The 8,462-nt window shown below is 45.1% G+C and overlaps 1 pseudogene; it reads right to left on the bottom strand.

Annotated features, from left to right (window-relative positions):
• Positions 1–340: 340 nt before the first annotated feature.
• LOC111827890 lies at positions 341–4,369 on the bottom strand (annotated as a pseudogene).
• Between the last annotated feature and the right edge of the window lie 4,093 nt (positions 4,370–8,462).

Genomic DNA, 8,462 nt, shown 5'->3' with positions numbered 1-8,462 from the left:
GTCCAGTTTAAGAACCCATTGTGGCCCTCGAGTCAAAAAGTTTGCCCACCCCTGGTCTAGAGAATTTGACGTCCTCTCCTTTCCCAAAACTTTGACATGTCTTCTAAGCCAAAGCCAAGTTCCTGAGACAGACACGTGGTCACAGGGTACAGTCTCTGCTGGATAATGCTGCCACCCCTGGGCAGCCTGGCACATGGCCCCTTTACTGAAACCTTCTTCCCTGGTTTGCATAGTGCTTAAGGATCACTAGGGAAATTATTTTCTCAATTCCACTTTGTCACTGACAAATACTTCAATAGCAGCTCCTAGAAACTGCCCAGAGGACCCCCTCCCTTCCAGTTCAGGGCCACAGATCCTTCCAGTCTGGGCTCCTTGCCAGACTTTTGCAGCAGCTTGTTGGTTTTTGAGCAATGTCTGCACCCAAAGAACCCCCTGTACACGACAATGGGGAGGGATGGGCGGTCTGCAGCACGTGGTGGCACTTCCTATCGACGGCACTGCCCTTCTTCTGAGCACAGGAGCCCCAGAGCAAGAAGATGAGGCCACTGAAGTTCTGACTTAGCCAGGACACAACCGCATCAGTAAATGGCTCCCAACCTTTCTCCTTATGAGAACTGGCCTGATGCGCCAGATGGTGAGCACAGCGTTGAGTAGAAGAACACCTTGCTTGGCCCACCCAGATACATCTCCATGGCCAGGATGCACAAAGCCATCTATTTCTGTAGACAGCTCTTCATAAATGTTTTCCAAACTGGGCGGAGATGGAACAGGTCTTTGAACACTAAAGCAGAGCCATGAGTTTGGTTGGGTCCATGATATGGATCCTGTCCCAGGATGACAACCTTCATGTCTCTTATGTTGCACATTTGGGTCCATGTGAAGACTTGGTGTGGGGGTGGATAAACAGTGTAATATCTTCTTTCTTCTGCAACAAATCCCATTTATATATATAAAAGCCTAAATGACCATCACAACCGAATGACTGGAACAGCCGGAATGACCAGTCAACCAGTTGCTATGACACACACTGATCACCAGGGGGCAGATGCTCAACGCAGGAGCTGCCCCCTGGTGGTCAGTGTGCTCCCGCAGCCCCTCCCCTGGCTGGCCAGCCCCCTGATAAGCCTCAATCACCTGTCAGGCCAAGGGAGCCCACCCGTGCACGAATTCATGCACTGGGCCTCTAATTAGCTTTATAAAACACGGTTTTCTGAACTCTCTGCTGAGGTGCTTCTTCCAACTCTCACAGAAACCCACTGGCACGTTTTGAGCCGAGAGTCTAAGCAGGGCCGCGGCCTTGTTCTTCTGGATGCGGACCAACTGCTTGGGGCTCAGTGGCAATGAGGGCAGTGTGCTGGGCTCCTCCTGCTCCACTCAGGCCTTCTTGGCAGGACTGACCAAGGCATCCCCGCTCTCCTCAGCTACGGCTGCCACGCTGGTTACTGGTGGGGCTCGGGGAGAAGGAGTAGAATATCTTCTGGCCGATCATCCCAAAGCAACCCAGGGACCCTCGAGGCTGGGGGAAGTGAAGGCGCACTGCCCGGGCACCTGCGTGAGGCTGGCGCAGGCTGTCGGCCCGCAATTGGCCTCTTTTTTTCTTTTTTAAGAGAGAGAGAGAAACATCGATTTGTTGTTCTACTTATTTTTGCATTCATTGGTTGAATCATGCATGGCTCTGACCTGAGATTGAACCCAAAACCTTGGAGTATCGGGATGGTGCTTTAACCAACTGAGCTACCCGTCTAGGGCCATCTTGCAGCATTCTTGATTGATGAGTTCAATAAATCTTTGACCCGTGCTCACTCTCTAGTTGTATGGGAATTAAGATTTTAATTTTTTGAAAACTATCAGCTGCATGTCAGCTGTGGGCAGAGGCCAACATGGGGGCATTTTAGCTTCCAGAGTGCTGTAGAGCAGCACTACTCAGCCTCTTGTGCACGCACAAAACATCTGGGGACCTTGTTAAAATGCAGGTTCTGATTTTGTAGCTCTAGAGTGGGCACATCTCGCAAGCATCCTGGAAGGGAATGCCAAATCTGCTGGTCCATGGACAGCACTCAATAGTCTGCAGAATTCAAAGGGTCTTCACAAAAGACTGAATGAATCTGTATCTCCTCTCTGTTCCTTGCTTCCATATAGGCATGGCAGAACCAACCCAAAAGATAGTCCTGACTACCACAGAACTGGGCTTGGAGGGGAGTTTCTGGGAACTATTCAGGGAGGTTTGAGTGTATGTGGAGGGGTGCGGGTAGGAGGGTGGGACAACATAAAGGAAATGAAGTGATTCATGCTGAACTGTGATTGCAGGGGCATTAAATACAATCAGAGGGAAACCCGATCTGCCCATTGCAAAGGGAACCATCCAACTCTGAGCGGTGCTCTCCAAGCAACACAGCTCCCCCCTCTTCTGAGGGGACCCACCCAGCTCTTCCCCAAGGAGCCCTCCGGGGCTGTCAAGTGCATGGACAGCTCTCAAACTACAAGTTTTCCATGGCAGCTGAGCTGTTCGCACCTCCTTTGGGAAGAGGAGAGGTGGGTCCCTGTTGTTTTCAGTGGGCACATTTCAACACTTTGGTGGCCCGGCTCTGCTCTGCTGCAGGCCTTCCTACAGCGTGGTGCACTCATATTTTTATCTTTCACATTTCTTGGAAACACACAGATTTCAGAGACTCCAAGAGACACACAAAGCTTTAATTCACTCCCACCCAGGGCTCTTTACCAAAGTGAAGAGGCATGCGTTCCCAGGGTGAACGGAGAGCTTCGATTCTGGTTCTGAAGGCCTGCTCGTGGACTGGACTTCACTGAGATGAGAAGGAAAGAGGGAAGGGAGAGGAGGAAGGGAGGGAACAAAGAGGAAAGAAGACAGGGAGGGAAGGATTGTTCCTAGAGCTGGATTTATTTCATGAAAGGGCTGTTCCTTCTTCTGAAAGTATGTCCTTCCTTTTTGGAGGTGGAATGAAATGTTTTCATTGAGATGATATTGATAGTAGATGAACAGTTTTTTGTTTAGGTATTTTTATAGCCTCATTCAGTACAGAAAAACATTGGCAATCCCATCTTAGTGCTCTAATTTGGGGGGCAATTGTTCTCCTCTGAAAAGCCACACACCCAAGGACCACTTGCCCTTGGCTCTCAGATAAGACTACAGACAAGACGCCCCTGAGTATAAGAGAGTCCACCAGCTGTCTGGAAAACCAGCTCTTTACTCAAGGGCTAGGGGAGCAGGTAACTTGGTGTCAGACACTGGAGAGCCCCTATTCCCTCCCCCCTCACCAGTTTGCTTAGAGGGAGGTGACACTTGACACAGCAGGTAACAGAGTACCTTCTGCAGTGGCTTAATATGCTGTATGGAGACTGAGAATGAGTTGGAGTTTGAAGACCAGGGAATGAGTCTTGGTTCTGCCATTTAAAAACTGTGTGAACTTTTGCAAATGGTGTAATCCTTTGGAAGCGGAAAAGACTATCAAAGTTGCCAAGAATCAGTAATGTATATAAAGAGCTCTGTAAAAAGTAATATAAAAGAGCTGTGAAAATATAATCTATTGTTACAAGTCCCCTCCTTCCCTCCCACGACATTTCCTCATACAAATGAAACGCTGTTGGGTTGAGAGCTAACATTTCCAGCCCAGTGTGCTCACTATTGGTGTGGGGGCAGCTACATGATCTCAGAGACAAGCAGTCAGATTTTCAATGATTTATTCAATTTTATTAATCTAGCGCCTATCAGGGAATTAAGTTACCCAGGTAATTCAAATGTGTATTCAAAGACAATAAACACTATTTACAGAAATGAGGTAAAGATATATAACCTATATAGTGAACAACATAAACTGATGAACAAAAATAGATCCAGAGACAGAGAAGCAGCAAACTGACTGTCAAACCTCAGAGGGAAGGCAGGGGAGTGGGGAGAGGGGGTAAGAGATCAACCAAAGGACTTGTATGCATGCAGATAAGCATTACCAATGGACACGGACACTAGCGGGGTGAGGGCATGTGCTGGGGGGTGGGAGTGGCCTGGGAGAGGTCAATGGGGGGAAAAGGAGACATATGTAATACTTTAATCAATAAAGAACTAAAAAAAAAAAAAAACACAAAAAAACCCTGATATCACCTAACTAGGTAAGTTACAGCTTATCAAATCCTCTTACATAATACTGTAAGCTCACTTAACTCTTAAAAAAATTGAGTATTATTTCCAATCATGCATGAAAATCAGAGATTCTAGAGATTAATTTACCATCCAAATTCACACCATTGGAGTGGTAAGGACAGGTTGCTAACCTAGTTCATGCTGACTCAGAGGCTCTGCTCTTTACCCTTCACCACACTGCGCTATCACTACACTGAGCCCTAACTCACTCGTCATGAGGGAAAGCTTCAGGTAGGATACCAAGGGTCAGACTGTCCCAAATTCACTGCTTATCAAAAGCGCAACTTTGGACCCATCCCTTCTGATAGATCCTGTACAATTCATAGGATAAATATAAAATCTCAAATAATTTTCAGGGAAGTAAAAACAAAATACTTTGCAATTGTAAGAATTAGAATCACTAACTTTCTATAATGAGTTAAACTCATTATTAGCCAAGACTTGCTCTTTTTGACATAACCAGAATACAATGCAATGTCGTTTATTTTTCTTGGTAGGGTTGGTAAATGGAATTGCTCAGACCTGAAGGGTTAAATAAAATATTTTTATGCTACTTATGTTGAACATTAGCTAGCTCCCTGGACTAATATTGGACATTATCCCATCAGTGTATATTAGATGAAACATATGCATCTGTTACTGATGTTAAACATCTAATTGGGGGAGTGGAAATATAATATAATAAAGAGAATGTATATATGAGAAAAACTGAACTCCAAAATACTTTAAATTACAACATGATGCCTTCCACTTTATTTAATCAAGTCCTTTCTTATAACTCAGTTAAAATGAGAGGGAAGAGAAGAGAGGGAAAGTAATACTAAAATTTATTCCTAATTTTAACTCTGAAGTATACAATAATCATAGTGATTTGGTGAAATAGTTTGAAGTTTCCAAAGTAAAAAAAAAAATAGTTCTGTGTTTTTCCTGTAAGTTCTCTTTCAAGAAGATAAATACAGAAACTTTACCTTAATCATTCTAATATTTCAACCCAGGAAAATTAAGATGTTGGTAATGTTAACGCATATGCTGTAGAAATAGACATGGACCAATGGTAGTGGGTCTGACTGGCAAGGGTCAGAGCCAGAAGGTTTACTGGAGTTCTTAAACATGTCTGGATAAAACAAATTCATCTGACCAAGTATTTCAGTTACAACCAGTGAAGTGACCCAAGTTAGACTAAAAGATCTACATGTCTGATTTTATATATCAAAATGTGTTTGACTTAAAAATGTGAGGAGAAGGTAGAAAATAAAATCTGTGTACCTAAAAAGTCATTGATCTTGTCTAAAAGATTCCACCTTTCTTTCTTCCTTCAAATCTCTCCTGCCCCAAAAGATGGTGGCATCCGGTAATGACTCTACCTCCCATGGCAGCTGTGGAAGCCACACTTTCTCAATATAGGAACTATCTAGCTCCAGGGAGACCTACAAGCATAGGGGTCAGCACACCACCCCTGTTTTTCTAACGTTATATTGGAGTGCAGCTGGGCTCTTTGCTCACATCATGTCCAGGGCTGCTTCTGCCCTACAGTGGGAGAGTTGAGTAGTTGACTCACAAAAGGTAGGATAATGACCATCTGGTTCTTTATAGAAAACATTTGCTGGCCCTTGTACTAGGAAGGCGCCCGCTACGGAGCACCAAGATTGGCATTTCATACACTCCAACGCTCTGGTTCCCAGCCCTTCTGTAACCCCAGCACGCCTGAGGGGAAAAACATACTCCCATCAGTAGTACCGTCTTAACTGCTGTATTGGAGACGCTCCCGTACATACATACATGAGAAAAGGATTTTCCATGGAGCCAGTGAGATTTAAGCTTTAGGATCACTCACTTGCACAAGGTCTGGGGAGGGGCCCTCCTGATGTGTTCACGTGGTTATTTTTTGTTGTGATATTTGAAAAAAATAACGATGTAGACACCATTGTCTCTTTCTATTCCAGCTTTCCCTCCGCCAATCTTCTCCATGTGTTGGGTGGTGCTAGAGGCATGTGGGAATTTGTGGATCTAATTAAGCAGAGGTTGAGTTGAGGATACAGCTAATTTGGGTTCAGTGCGACACAGAGATAGACAGAAAGAAGCTATCTATAGCCACTTGGCTTTATGGCTAAGTTATTGCCGGTCCTCCCAAGATAGGAATGACTTACAGGAATACTTCTACTGCCCACTGCAATGACCCCTCTAACACGAAAGCACAGACATAGCTGTCCTAGCACTACTTGTATATGGATGTGTCCTACAGCGCCCATCATTGAAAGTGTGAAAAAGAAAATGTTTTGAACTGTGTGAAGCCAGAAGCTAGCCTGTAGGAAATTCTACCCAGCCTTACAGTTTACATATGAAAGAAACTTAATAGTTTTTCCAAATTTGACAGCATTCTTAAAGTGTTCAACGGCACTATTAATTTCAAGTTGTGATGCTGAAAAAAAACAACAAAAACAAAAGACAAAAACAAACAACTAACAAACATTTCCATCAATAATAAAAATTATTTTTTTTATCAACTGCCCTAAAGAAAAGGTCAAATTGTCTTACTATTTCTTTCTGTAGCAAGTGATATTATAACATTAGCAATCTTATAAAGAGGTGATCAAAGACTATGCTGCCAGGAAATGTGGGAAACTAGTATTATAGTGTCTAGTGTCAAACCATCAATAAAAGTATCATGTTGTATCTGACCTGGATTTTGTGATGTTTGTGGTTCGCTTTTTAAAATTAGTAATTTCTTGTTTGTTTGTTTTTATTCTAAACAATCATTGATGCTTTTTCATAAATAAGGCCCTTCAAATCATGCAAGCTTTAGGCCCATAACACCTCACCTACTTACATATGCGCACATACTCATATGCTATTAAAACACAAAATTTCTGCTTTCACGTTGGTCATTACAACCCACTGTGTGGATGCCGTGCCAGTAATGAAGTAGGATTCACAGTTGCAAAACACTTTCTTAAAAATCTCTGCAAACCCATTATGATTTGGAGTGAATCCATTACTAAATGGAACGTGGCTCATTCCAAGCTGCCTTGGTCCAGTCACCTGGGTGGGATGCAAAGAGCATACATTTCAGAGCTCAGTTGACTTGGATCTGGATCCTGACTTCACCTTTTGGGTCCTGCGTGTTCCCGAACATAATATTGAACATTCCTGAGCTTTATCTGTCACCCAGGGGAGATGGTGCCAGCTCCACAGGGCGGTCGTGAGGGTGAAGTGAAGAAAGCTGTGCTAAAGGCGGAGTTCAGAGCCTGGCCCAGCAGGCCTTTCTGCCCGCGGCTCCTCCACTCCACCAGCGGCATCTCTCTGGGGCCCCAGCGGCTCCCGCGCACAGAGCACAGCTGGCAAAGACACTCGGAGGAAAGCCGCCGTAATTAATGTCACATTCACTCAATTTCAGGTCTAGACAATATTTTTCTAAAACAATTGCTTCCAAGAGCCAGAAATAAAAACAGAACAATGTCAGTCATCGGAACTCAGAAAGGGGAGGGTAAATAGTGCCTGACGGGTCCATTCTAACTTTGATCCGAAATTCCATATTCCGCGGGGAGACGTGTAGTAAATGATTTCCACACTTCGCCACGGCTGCTGGTGCTGGCTGTGCAGGGCCCCGTGTCTCAGGAACAGAGATCGGAATGCAGGGAGAAGATGGCTTTAAGATTCACCTTTAAAGGATCCAGAAGGCTCGCTCCTGGGGGAGCAGATATGAATGGCCCTCCAGACACCAGTGTCCCAGCTGTAGTGTGAGATGGGGGCCCTGAAATCTATGGGTAGCCCCAAACCTCTGACCGGAGTGTTTCCCCAGCCGTGTGCCCCGTCCTCCCCCCATCGCCTGCTTCCAGGGGCAGCAGAAGACAAGGTGAAAGGGAATTGCAATTTAGCTGGTACTGGGCCTGTGGAAGGGGCTCTCTGCTCTTCCGCATCCCCCTCTGATGAGAGCACCCCATCTTCATTCTCCCTAACTAGTTAGGAACAGGGACTACAGAGGGAGCTGCCACCGTCACCAAAGTGTCATGATCTGAGAGGCTGCCATTTTGGTGGAATTCTATGCAAAGGGCACCTCCCGGAAATGGGCAGAGCTATAGTCTAGTTACAGACACTATAAATCTCTAGAGAAGTTTCTTTGCATCTCATGGAGAGAGAGACTGAGACCAAGAACAGAGAGTCATGGAGAGGCTGCCAAGAGGAAAAGGAGGAAAAGGGATCAAGTTGGAGACAGGGAGTGAGCAAGCTGGAGACAGAGGCCGCGTGGTCCTTGTTACAGTCCCAGGAATAAACCCAAGGCTCTCTAGTAAATAGAATTCAGTGCAGCCGG

This window comes from Myotis lucifugus, unplaced genomic scaffold (genome assembly GCF_000147115.1).
Source record: "Myotis lucifugus unplaced genomic scaffold, Myoluc2.0 scaffold_241, whole genome shotgun sequence".
In the NCBI taxonomy this organism is placed as follows: Eukaryota; Metazoa; Chordata; class Mammalia; order Chiroptera; family Vespertilionidae; genus Myotis; species Myotis lucifugus.
Note: the sequence above shows the minus strand (reverse complement) of the source record. Positions and strands in the feature narration are given on the sequence as shown.